Below are 14576 nucleotides of genomic sequence, written 5' to 3' on the forward strand. Positions count from 1 at the left end.
TATTTTCACGCGAGACCGAAGGTCTTTAGTTCGAGTTCTGCTTACGGGTTTTTGGCTGCGCACACCTGAGGAATCCCATACTCGGACGAAACGGCCGTTCGGTGCTGTCAGGTTTTCGTTGTGATCTAGTTTAAATCGACTAGTGATTTCAACTGTGAAAATACTACAGTCTCCACAAATCCCTATGCTGATAATATATTTATTGACTAAATTATTGATAGTTCATGATTTTATTCACACTATATATGACCCAATGAATTAATGAGCTTAAATTATTCTTGTTAGTAAATATATTGTTAAAGACTCATAATTTTTTATATGCTCTACTCTAAGATGTCCGAATTTCTTTATAGATACAAAATCGAGCAATCAAGCTTCAGATTAGATTAGGTTAAACGAAGCAAGTTTAGTCTATTTTGTAAATAATGTTGATCTTGGTTTATCTAAATTTATGAGTGCAGCTATATTCATGAATTAAATTAAATTCATTTCCAGCAATTTTTACAAGAGCGTTATACTATCAAGAAAACTGCTGACGACCAGGAAGATGTTGGCGATTTTTCTTATTGTAATTTGAGGCATTTTATCAGTGCTCATTCACAGTAATATACATGCTATTAGATAGACTGTTGCTTGTTTATGTACAGTATGTCTCAAATCTTATTGATGAACTCGGAAGCACTGTGCTTGTTGCATGGTGTGATAGGTTTGAGTCATTTTCCGTATGGAATTATTCCTAGTTATTACCGGAAATTACAGAACTAAGTCAACATAATTGTCCGTTACTTCATTGTTTTCATTAGCTCAATAATTTAAATCAGATGGATATAGGCTATACGTTTAAATCATGTGAAGCCTTCACAAAACCACTGAAGATAAAAGAAAAGTTAGAATATAAAAGCATGTCAAATAAGCATACTATTTAACATTAATTTCATTATGCTTTCCCGTGATAATAGATTTCCGAAGGTATGATGAAAATGTAGGGAAATCGATTACGTTACATGTAGATATTTATCATACCTGAAAATTAGCCCGGTATCTCCGTATAACTTTGATGCAGACGCTGACATCGATTCGATTGTTTATAAACGTAAAATGAAGCAACAGTCGTAGTAATCAATCCAATATGCTGATCATCAATGCACCCCTTTTTTAACTAAGTAAAATGCAAAACAATGCGAGTGACATATAAATATGCAGTCACACCCATTATTTCATGACTAGATCTCCGATAAAATTCATTAAAAACCCGTATGTAGACTAATACTGGAGCCTAGTAATTTTTGGAATGGATTAGAGTATATAAGGTTGAGTTAATCATAACTCAGTATGAATATTTTAATCAAAGAATGAATCTAGATATTGTATACTACTAGTAAGTCGATATCAATAGCCTATCCTGTATGTTATGCTAAAATTCACGTAAAATTTTGATTAGAAAATTGATCAAGTGGAATCAGTGACGCGGAGCAGCATCCTATTTCAAATGAATTTCTTTATGTACAATGTTTTGGTTTTACTTTATATAGTCAAATAATTTCATTAGATTTATTCAGAGATTTTGCTTAGCATGTAGCTGTCACAACTGCTTTGTAAGAATTGAGATATCTTAATAAATGGCTCAATACATTTTAATGCTACACAATGGGTCATTCTGCTTTAAAAATATATATTGTATATTGCATATAAAAGCTTTTATTTGAATATATAATGGTATTTGTTGGTGAGCTTTAGAACTTGATGATCTATTAACAGTTTGAATGTATTCACTCAAACAAATTGTTTAGTGAGAATTTCAAAATGCTTAACCCATCATTTTCTACTAATTGCAGTAATACACAAAATAATTGCAACGAGAAGAATGGCAATACAAGTAAACTTAGCAGTACGTATCACTATGGTAATGAACTTGACCGAACTACTTTTATTGAGACTAGATACAAAAATAAAATACTATCGTTTAAAATATTTTGATCCATATTACTTACTTACGCCTGTTACTCCTCGTGAAGGAGCATAGGCCGCTCTTCATCATTCTCCATCCAACCCTGTCATGGGCAATCCTTTCCAGCTCCTTCCATATTAAATACCTAATACTTTGGATAGCTTATTTCTTGTGAATAATTGTAATTTCAGGTATTTCTTTATTCAATGAGGATCTTCAAGCGAGAAAAAACTCGTGGAAAGAATTGGATAAATTATATTATTGTTTTATGAATGCCTAAAAGGGATGAGATGTCAAAAACTGTTTAGAACAAGTTCTTGCAACGATTTTGGTAAACATCAGAAATTGATCTTAGTTGAACAACAATTGAAAACTAGAGGACAGTGGGTGTCTGTTTCTTTCTAGAAAGGAACTTTACAGCAGTGCGTATTCACAATTCCAATGGAAACCGAGTCTAAGACATTCATGTCAATCGGGGAGCCGTTAACTTTGAAACCGCTTAGATAATATCCAATGTTTTGTACATTTAACTTTATCCAAATCACGGTATCGGATAATCATCTTTTATTACAATTGCTAGGCAACTACTTCGTACTCGACAAGGTCTTATATTAGAACAAAATAGCTGTGCACAGCTTCCTGGTTTTCGATGGTTGCTTAAATAAGATCAGTTCTTGATGGAACCCATAAAATTCAATAGTTTCCATAAGCCCTATTTAGCAATATTATTAGTTAGCTTTATTTTCAATCAGAACAATAAGTTAAGAAATATCGATGGTTACTATCACCATAGGAACCTGACTTGTTATTCTCTCTTAATTTTTAAAAGTTTACAATTCATTCAGTGTCCTCATTAGGTCACTTAACAAAACGTTTATAAACATAACTTACCACAACAAAGCTTAATGATTAGTATGCTCGTAACATTGTACTGAAGGATTAGCTAGATTTCGTGATAATAATTAGTATTGATTTATTAGTGTTTAGAATTTAGTTATTCCTACTTATAAATTGTAGTGAAACCGATTTACCATAAATAGTCATTCCTGTTAAACCGTGTGCAACACATTGGTTGTAAATATGATTGACAATTTCTAAATTTCTAGGTAATACGGCAACTCATAGAGTAGTTCGTTTATTTTATGTATATATTACCTTTGAACCAACAGAGTAGAAATTATATAATGAAAACGAATATAAGATAAGTAACTAGAAGATATGAAATGGATTTTATGGTGGTATCCATACCAATCTAAGAATTATAACTTCAATAATTATGTGATCGGATATTTTTATGAAAATACAGATGATTGACATCACTTCTCTTGAAAGTATGAGATATAAATTATTATGTTGCTTTTAATGTCTTACTGCCTTTCTAACTTGAATAACAAATTAACTCTATCGTGATTGAATATCTTGTAATATTTTGAGTATCTGTCTTGTAGATTAAGTTTAACATGAATACCTATCGAACAACGATCATTTTAAGAGTGAATTTTCCAGAATTCTGAATTGTAAAATAAGACTAACCTTGTATACATTCAAAGTAAAAGGAATAAAAAAGTTTGTAACGATATATAATGTTTTTCGAGAATTGAAACTGATTGACTAAGCACATGAAAGCAAGAACATTGAGTAGTTTTCGAGTAATTACTTACCATTGTTTAACAAGATCAAATTTAAAAATTCCATAAAATTGTACTGAAAATAAATAGATATATAGATATTCAAGAAACTATAGGTCGAATTTTTAGTAGACTCTTAAAAGAATAGGTTAGGACATTTATTTGAGACACAGTTATTTCCCTGAGGATTTGACATAGATTTTAAGAATTACAGTAGATAAATCATAAAATTTACCACTGTAAAGGTGTGTCATTTATTTCATTGATACTTTGTCGGCCTAAGAAATAACTATAGTTGAAAAGGAAGTGTTGTCTCTATCTACAACGGCCAACTAACGCGAACCAGAATCCATCAAAGAATGGTTTTTATTACTATTCGAATGACTTATTCATCTAGGAGCGCTGAATACATTGATGAGATCCAGAAAATTTATGGTATGGATTACAAATTTAGCTAGATGCTATGATTTGTCTGCTTTAAAAATGGGAACATAGCAACAATATGCGGTCGAAAAAGAATAGTCAGAATATGACGGTGGGGATTGTTGAATTTGATTAATATTGCAAACCGATCTACGTTAGACAGCCATTCAAAATCTAGAAGGACTGAATAGCCGTTTTACCACTTTAAAAGATTGTATTGGTGGAAAATAGATTACAATAAGGACTTCAGTGTCAAATGAAATCCTAGATCTACGCTGCTAAGACATTCTCAATTAAAACCGAGTAGTTGTCCAGAGTTTTGCACCTTTTAGTGATTTTCTAGTTGATACTGATTCGTGACGAAATACGTCACCAAGACATTACATGGAGTTGTCCCATGTTGTTCAAGCAAATATTACAATTTTAATCGTATAAATATCCCCATCATAATAAAAGACTAATATTTAAAGGAAGAATATTCTTTTTGATAAATTCTCTTCAGGTTCTACAATTGTACATCCGAATTAATAAACCAAAAAATGGTCAGGTTAAGGATAAAGTGCATCGTTTACGGTGTCGGTTATTATGTTAAGCCCATATACCTTATTCTAGCTTCTGGACAGCCCATTCTATTCATTCTAGTTGAGTCACGTTTTGACCTTGTTAATTATTCGCTTATCAATCTTGACTGTTTTTATATGAGCGCGTAGGTGGAAAACTATATTGTGTCATTCAATAGCTAAGATTACTATTGATTAATTGGCCTTGAGGTTGGCCAGGGGAGGAAAAACGGTTGAAGATATTTCTTTTGTACCCATATGTCAGGTTTCTTCATCCGGATGACTATAGCTTCAGCCGTTCTCAGGACTTTAATCTGACAAGCTTTGGCAGAAAGTTACTGATCCGATAAATAATTGAAAATGATTGGTTTATACTGGCATATGGTATTTTGATGAACTAGTGATTCCTTTGCACTTGTTGAATGCTTGATTTCGAATTCCAAATACAGTACATTCGTTCAGGTTTATCTGGTACTTCTTGATCAAATTGCGTTATTTCTGCGATTCTTACTTTATACTATAATTCAAATACTCCTAATCATCACATTGGCGTCGCGATGAAGCCTGTGATGGAATTGTTGTATATACATTGAGATCTTGATGCTTTTGAGTATTAATTTGAAAAAGGTTTGAAATCTGGGCTATGACCAAGGAAGATGATGATGGTGTTAATATTGTGGCATGCTTCCTTACATTCATCGGAAAAGAAGCATACAGCTTTTTAAAAACTCTGGCTTTACCAGAAAAGCTCATTTCGCTTCCTTATATAGCTCTCAAGGAACTACTGTTGGACTATGTTTAGTGTACAAATTTCAAATGTGGTAAACGCGGGAAACTTCATAAAATCATTCATAAGGACATAAAAAATTCCGCTACATTACTACGTTATCCTAATATGTTGAGTGAACCTAATCATGATCAAGAACATTACGTAGTTTTGATAGATGCTGATTTTTCTAATGATCCTTTGCTGTGCAATGACATTCTTAATAAATTCGAGGAAACTATTTCAAAAGAATCAAATCTTGATGTTCTATCAAACATTATTTGTTCTCATAGTGCATTTGTTTCTTGCGGGAAACTTGTTCAGTGCGAAGCACAAGTACTAAATGAACTCGAGTTTGAATACAATTCGGATGGTTTCATATCAACTGCTGTTTATCCTTATCACGAAGTCACTTCTAATGTTTACTCTAGTCAATGTGAGAAATATGTTTTAGATGAAGCCATATCATCTATAATTTAGGGATATGAAGGTCCATCATTATTTTGTGGGGAAGAATAGTGTTGGAGAGTCTATGATTCAAATTCTAGATATCAATGACTTAAGTATGCACGCTGACCAAATACAATTCCAGGAACCAGGTGAGTCTGTTCCAATTTCCGTCGTTAATTCTAGTATTAATGAGTACATTCTAGATAATACAGAGTCTTTGTCAAATACACTGTCGGAAAGACACAGGATGAACTTAAGCAGAAAACGTACAATCGATTATAGACGCTTAGACTCCAATTTAAGCTGTAGCGGATGTGTTTGATTGAACTAATGATGCTTATGTACTTGTTGAATGCTTGATTTCGAATTCCAAATACAGTACATTCGTTCAGGTTTATCTAGTACTCAATGATCCAATTGCGTTATTTCTTGGATTCTTAGTTCATACTATAATTCAAATACTCCTGATTGTCATATGGCACTATGACCAGTTTGCACTAGATGGTCTAATATCAAGCTGTTCACTTTTTGGTGTAGTTTTGGAGCAGAAAGATAGACCTTTTAATACTTCAGACTGTTTATTAGTGCAACCTTGACCCATGAGATGTCCAGATCTCATCAGAGAAACTCGCAGATACTTTGAATGTATACCCAGTACTATACGAAAACGTTGAAATACTAATCTGAAACGTAGGTTTTCTATCTATTATCCACTAATTTTGATGGTTTTTTGTGTTTAAATGATCGTATTGTTATTCCTACTTCATTGCGTAAATCTGTCCTTGAAGATCTCTAAAGTGGATATTTAGGTGTCGAGAAAATGATGTTTTTGGCAAGGCTCACATGTTGGTGGCCAGAGATCAAAGCCGATATATGTCGCACAGCAAACAACTATGGAAAATGTCATAAGTTGAAAAGTCAGTCAGTATCGTCTGAGGCTTGGGAGATAATTCATAGAGACTATTGTGGTCCATTTCTTTGCAAACGCTATGTTCTTGTTGTCATTGATTTGTAGCGTGGCGTCGAGTTGAGATTAACTGTGGACACCGCTACCCAGAAACACGTGCCAGACAAATCAGAAGGCGAGGATCGAGCGTAACCAGATTTATTTCGTTGGCGATCTCGTGGTATTGAACGAATACCGAGATCGTGCCAAGAAGTGGTACAAGTGGAAGCAGAAGACAGAAGTACGTGCGAACAGTACCAAAAACCGCGGAACAATGATGGAAGGTAATGGAAGCACAAAATGGCTATAATTAGCACAGTTAAACAAAAGCACATTAAAACAAACACTGGTACAGTTGGTTATAATAATAATTGTTTTTATTAAACCAGTCGTGTTCTCGTGATAAATGTGAGTCACTACAGATTCTTTTCAAAAAGGCCTGAAGCTTTTTCACAACTTCACCAAATTCTGACTTCACAGTCTATGCACCAATAAATGTGTTTAGTCGAGAAGAGGTTCCTATGATGTTAGTGATTGATAATCGCTTTCATTTTTCTGCGTACAGTCATCATCTGATTGAATGGTATAGAGTGCAGACATCTGTTCACTGCTCCTTAGCACCCTTGTTCTAATTATCAGGCAGGAACCACTGTCAGGACATTAAAAACTGCTATTAATTCTATTGCTGCTTCAACATTTAATAAACCGGAGAGGGGAGTAGATGCATTTCTACTGCAATCTAGAAATGCTTGACATTCTGTGGCGAAAGAAACTCTATAAAAGTTAATAAAAGGAAGAATTCTTCGTTCGAATATGAGGTGTCTAGAGTTTGCAGAAAATACATATTATCGTGGAAATGGTCTTTGACTAACCACGGGGATTGTGGTGAAGAGTGTCTGAAAATCTGTGATGCGAATTCTAGATATCAACCATTTCAGCACACGCAACCGACATGTTGATCAGATACAATTCCAAAAATCAGATGAGTTCGTGTCAGTTTCAGTTGTTAGTTCCAATACTAATGAGCATATTCTAGATCACACAAAGTTTGTATCCAATGCACAGTCTGACAGATATTCAATGAACTTGAAAGGAAGACGCACAACCGATCACAGAAACTTAGATTCCAATTTAAGCTGTGGCGGTTGTGCTGTTTGTATAAACTAAAGATTTCTTCGTACCTGATGACTGCCTGATTTCGAATTCTAAATACAATAAGTTTGTTTGCGCTCACTTAGTTCTACTTGGCCTTCATTGCGTTAGTTTAAGGATTCCTAGTACGTACAATAATTCTAATACTTTTAAATATCACACTTTTCTTGAGAAACCAATTTCATTCCCATTACTACTTAGTGATGTGAAGTGTACTGGCTTTAAATAAAGAGAGATCAAAATGTCATAAAATGGTGCAAAAAATGACCAGAAAGTTAGGCATTTTGTACTTGAACTACGAAAACAGGCCACGAAGTGCAATTTCGGCGACTAGTTGTAATCCGAAGTGTTCGAATCCCGCGAGTGGGATCGTGGACGAGCACTGCTGAGGAGTCTCAAAATAAGACGAAACGGCCGTCCAGTGCTTCCATGTCGTCAATGGTGGCATTAAGTCAATTGGTTCATGATCCCAATCAAAAACCCAAATAATTCTTAGCTTATTCGTCGATCAAGCTCGCGTTTGTTTAATAATTATTTCAATTTTCGCGGAAATATGAGGGGTGATTTAACAAAGGATTTCAAAGCAGATCACAAAGGTGAGCACACGTTTAGCAAATGCTTACTCTGTAATTAATTTCACTCACATAATTCGTGTGACTTTCATCGTCCCAAACACTTTAAGTGTGATAATATAGGACAAATGCATTCGGTTTGTAAAAACTACTATTCATTTGTCTGCAGGTAACACTGAACTTTGTGATTCTGTTCCTCTTAAATTTGGGCGTTTCTACCGGTCATATTGATAGGTCTTGTGAATCGAAACGCTTTATTCGTTTCCTAAGCTATTCTGGAAACCTGCAAGCTAAAACTACACGGCAACCTGAACACCAGAGAGAAGACGTAAAGTATGAGAGAAATACTTTACCGCAAGATTCGTTTTTTCTACAGAAAAACATGGGTATTTATAGATGTTAGCGTCTGTTAAATCAACATCATAGTTCAGCCAATCCGTTAACGACTTATTATGCTACTGACCAATAGTAGCACCACACGTTGGAATTCTGGAATGCTCCATCGTGCTCTGATTGGCTAAGACTCTTCGGCTCCTTTTGGGCATCTAAATGCTCCGTTGAAGTTCTCCGAAAGCCGACTAAACACATATACTATGTTAAATAACAACTTTGAGTAGTAAACTTCATATTCAGAAATAATTATATCTGTTCGGTAGTGCTTTTCACAATATTGTTGTTGACACTGGTAGTATAATGTCCATCATTTCATTTGAAAAGTTGGAGTCATTAAATTTCGATTCTATAAATAAACTTATTAAAGTTTCTGTGTCTAGTATTAATAGTCATAAGCTTCCTATTCTTTTGTGTTTTAATTTACTGATTAGAGGCTATAAATCCTCAATCCCGAAGTGCGAGCTCCTCATTGATTTTGAATGGTCTATCAAGACTTTGAAAACAAATGTCAATTATATTACTGCTGCAAAATTTAAAGACCCAAAGAGGAGAGGAGATAAAACCTTTCGGTGCAGAATCGCCAGACCGTGTGCAAAAAATAATGATGAAATTCTTTTAACAAGAACATCCTCACATACTACGAAAAGTCTGCAAGCCGGTCCAACAGCCGACTACATTACAAGGACCAAGGTGGGGTCGTTCCAATTTCCATTGTTAATTCCATTACAAATGAGTACAGTCCAGACATTACAAGGACTATATCCAATATGCGGTCTCATAGACACAAGATAAACCTAAGCACAAGAAGAACAAAGGATTATATTAATTTGGATCTCCACTTAAGCTGTGGTGGTTGTGGTAATGTACCAACTGATGATTCGGTTGTACTTAGTAAAGCGCTGAATACGAATTCCAAGTATAGTGTGTTCATTTGTGCCCATCTACTTTTACTTACTTGTTCACTCACGCCTGTTACCTCTTTTATAGTAGCATAGGTCACGCAACGGCACTCTGGATCGAACTCTGTCATGGGGAATCCTTTCAGGTTGTTTCCGGTTCCTATATATCTTCTCGACGCCTGATTCGGACTCCCGGCACAGTGTGTTCTTTGTTCTTTCCCTTTTCTGATTCCCTTCATGATCCCAATTTGACAATTGCCTCGCGACACAGTTTAGTGTTTTCTGCAATTTATGGACTATCCATCTCCATCGCCTCTTTTCAATAGCTTGTTCGGCTGAACGTTGGTTTGTCCTCTTTTAGTAGGCTGTTGCTGATGGTATCTGGCCAACGGACACTGAATATCTTGCTTAGGTAATCGTTTGTAAATACTTCTACCTTTTGATGATGGTTGTAGTAGTTCTCCAAGTTTCAGCTCTATACAGTAGGACTGTCTTGAAGATCGTATTGACGATTCTGGCTTTAATGTTAGTTGAGAGTTGTCTTGAGTAACATATGTTCCTCAGTTATTATAATGCTCTCTTTCTTGACCAATCCTTGCTTTCACATCTGTATCAAATCCCCATTGTCTGCCGACGATGCTGCCCATCCATTTCAGCAACGTGTTGCCGAAAACTTTTCCTGGCACCAATAATGGTGTGATGCCTCTATAGTTCTCACATTCGCTCATATTTCGTTCTCTTTCAGAGTTTTCTGCTGTTGTTGCTAAGTCTATAGTAAATTCTTTACTGAGCAGATAATGCAAAGTTTTTTCTTCTACAGCTACTAGCTCTTCAAACTATTTCTGCCTCTTGGCTCTAATGCCCTCCTTCACTTGCTTGTTTGCTTCTGTGTGTTCACCTTTGTGCCTTGACTTTCTCTGCTCTTGTTCGGCTATTCTTAATTGCTGTCTTCTTGTTCTTTCTCTTTTGAATCTTGTTCAAAGTTGTCACAGAGATCCATTCCTTATGATGATACTTCTTGCGGCCCAGAACCACCTGACACGTTGAAGTTAATGCTTATTGATACCCTTCCACTTGTCCTCCATGGCAGCTTCTTCTTTCAGTAGACCCTGTAAGGTTTGGGATCTGTTGTTGTGAGCTATCTTGAATTCTTTGAGTTTGTTCGTATCTCGAAGGAAGGCTGTATAGAACCATTGTAATGCTGTTCCCCTAGTTGTGCGGCGTATCTTTAGCTTTAGTTTCATCTTGGTAATCACCGATCGGTGCCGACCAAAGGCTATGCCAGCTCTTCTCCTGGTTCTCACGTCTTTCATTGTTCTTCTGAATTTTTAATTGATACCAATGTGATCTACCTAGTTCTTCGTGGTGTGGTCTGGTGAGATGCATGTAGTTTGTGTATGTGTTTATGTTGGAATATTGTAACACCTATAACCAATTTGTAAAATGCGCATTGATTTGCAAATATTTTGCCATTTCGATTATTTTCTCCCAGTCCATGTCATCCATGATATCTTCATAACCGTTGCATTCCTTTCCGACTTTGGCATTTAGATCTAACGTCAGAATTATCAGGACCGTTCCTGAGTACTTCGCCATGATCGATTGCAACCTATCGAAGTACTGATCTTTATCGTTGTCATTGCTATCAATGATGGGTGCATAACATTAGACGACACTCATTGTGATTCCCTTCTTCTCTTCTCTGAAGTATAGTTTAATGTCCTGGATCCGTGAGATTTCCATTCTATAAGTGCATTACGTGTCTAGTTTGGACAGCATCAGAGTAACTCCCTGAGTGTATAGAGCATTTTCCTCTTCGTGACAGGAGTACGGTAGCACCTCTTCTGTATCTAGCCTTTGCTATCCGGCTGTTGTCCGATGAATTCCACTGATTGAGAGCACCACCAGCTTGTGTCTCCTCATTTTCTCAGCTATGTTATTGGTCTCCACGGTTTCATATACTCTCCGAACATTCCATCTTCCTATAAAATTCCTCTGGTTGTAGGGAAGGACATCAGCCTCGTGACTTTCGAAGAACATCGGCTTTTACCGAGAAGTGTCATAATTTTTTCTTCGATCAGGATAACAGAGTTTAAATGGTTAAATTTATTTATTCCAGTTCGCGATTTTTAGAAAATTGTTTTCAACCCTCCTGCTTTACCCGGAATTGAGACTGGCTGTAACCCTGAAAATTCTTCAGGTGAGTCATCTAGTTTTAACTACACTAAATTACAGTATTTGAGGACTTCTCATTTGGCAAATTAACCGTAATACTGCTAATTATCATGCCTTCCTTTGTGAGTAAGGTATTGTTCAATGAATAATAGGAACATTTCTGATGGCTTTGTTTTTTAACTATATGATCCAGTTAATAAAAGCATTTTTCGTGTACCAGCCTTTTTATTTGTATTTACATTCATCTATTCTGGGTATCTTATGCACCATTGTGAATGTTTTTACGTCATTATATGACATTTATTGGCTGTTTTCTTCTTTTGAAAAGCGTCAGCATGATTTTACTACTTTTGTCGATAAACTGGAGCAGTTTAACTTCAGGATCTAACGAAAATAATAGAGTGAAAATTCGAATGGTTAGAAAAGTTGATTACTTCAAAAATCAAATGAGCAAATAAATTAATTAATTCGTTATAGTATGAGAAAACTGAAGTGTGGTCCTCTTTGATGTGTATTTTGACGAGGGTTAGTCTCAGGAGAGCGCGATGGTGTTATCCTGGTAGGATTCTCATATAAGGGTGACTTGGAGTACATAGCAAATTATTTGCAGTTTTCAGGTCAGCTCCTATCCTTCGATAGCTCGAAAATGAAGATTCCCAATTCATTAACGAGTGATTACAAGATTTTCTCCATTTTGTTACAAATCATATAAGAAATAGAATGCACCTTACCCATCGTATTATTATACAAAACCGTACAGTAACTTTTACTTGGCAAAGCCATAGATAAAAACTGACATTTTTTAGGCACATCATAAGTGGATTTCTTGTTTCATTAGAACAACAGTATGTTGAAACGACACAATGTGAAATTTTTGAGATTTCGTAGCGGTTTCCGAGGCAATTAACTTTGTTATGAACAACGTAAACTTAGTTGTCTTCATTGAGTGCTTCACGCTGTTCCCAATTTGATCATCAGTCTAAGGGTCAAATTAAAGTTAAACGTTTAATGGATGACATATTTGGCTACCTAAATTATGAGATTTCTGCCTAACTTGTTTGAAGACATTGTAAAAGCTAAGTTACAAATAAACCTAGATTTCAGCCGATATTCGAATCTTTGCTTCGATAATACTGTCATATCAGGATTTAGTAAGGAAATTTGCTATTAAATGTTTCAAATAGGGTTTCCGACGGAAGAACTATGGTTTGTATATACACATTAACTTCGCTACTATTTTCTGCGGATTTCAGTGAGCATGAAGATAATATATACTCGTGGAAATGTCCAAAGTTGGATAATAAGGAACTTCAGGCTACTGATATATATCACCTCTCAGAACACAATTCTCGTCAAGTAACTATCAAAAGTACTCAGTTTGAGAGCACAGGTCACTAGCACCCTATTTCAGAGGACTTAACCCATGTGGTCTATGCTGGAGGTTATGTCACTTACAGATAGGCATGGTACAACCAACGAGATTTGGCCCTACTTCAAAGTTTTCGTTGTTAGACATATACGTCTTCCACTAGTTAATAAATGATGGAAATACTCGGCTACCATCCAAGGTTACAAATTTCGGATTCAACCAACCAGAAAAAGTCTTGAAAGCATCCTAATGGTCACCAATCATTCTGAAACTTTTAACTGATAATATGAGAGCAACACCCATTTTGTGAGAAGTTAAAGGTGCCTTCAGAACTTACACTTTCTTATGATGACCGTGATCTTCCTTTTCTTCAGATCCATTCCATCCTCAGGTTGGAATAATATTTGAATTGGACACAAAATCAAGGCTGGTGTTGGGAAAAACAAAAGAGAGAAATTAGGATAGGAACGAAGACAAGTACAACTGCAGAGTGACACGACATATTAAAAAGGCCATAAATAAACTTCGAAATAATGAAGTTGTCTTTTTTGATATTTGGGACCTGTAAATCTACATTACGACGAACTATCACTATTCTTACATGGTAGAAAACTTCAAAATATTCAATCTAGTTCACATAGAATAATGCAAGAAGTGATAATAGATTACAAATAAGCGAGTTTAGTCTGGCTGAAACATCGGAAACAACAACGAGTCTACACGTTAAACGGAACAGAACGTGAAATGAAATACGGCACTTTTAACAGCTTACAACTATAATGCAGTATCTTTGAAACCCGTGACCTAACTCATGAATCAGTTAGTTTCTTAGAAAAGGGGTGATAAATAAGACATAACTTTGATCCAAATCTTCTCATCTATCAATTTTCGTGAGAAATGTTTGGATTTTGATATAAAACATGGTTATTACTAACATTTACCCTTAGTTACGCCATAGAATCCAATTCTGGGTGAATAATTAATGGAATCCCTCTGTGTGTCTTTTCCTCTATGATTGTTTTCTTTTTTTCCTCTCTATCTAAAATGTCCATCGTTGCCGTCTGTGTTCATTGACACATTTATGCAACAAAATACCTTATCTTGCACTTAACTTTTAAGTATTTATATCCGGTATTATTTTTTGTTTCTTTTCAGGTTCAGTCTGAATAACACCAGGATCATTGCTTTAGCTTGTCCTTTGCTTGTCCATTTGTACCTCTGTTACATAGACTCCCATTGATTGTCTTAATTTAGCCTTACTTGACTTTTATATCATCCGGCTGCTGGGTCACTGA

The sequence above is a fragment of the Schistosoma haematobium genome, chromosome 1, assembly GCF_000699445.3.
Source record: "Schistosoma haematobium chromosome 1, whole genome shotgun sequence".
NCBI lineage: Eukaryota > Metazoa > Platyhelminthes > Trematoda > Strigeidida > Schistosomatidae > Schistosoma > Schistosoma haematobium.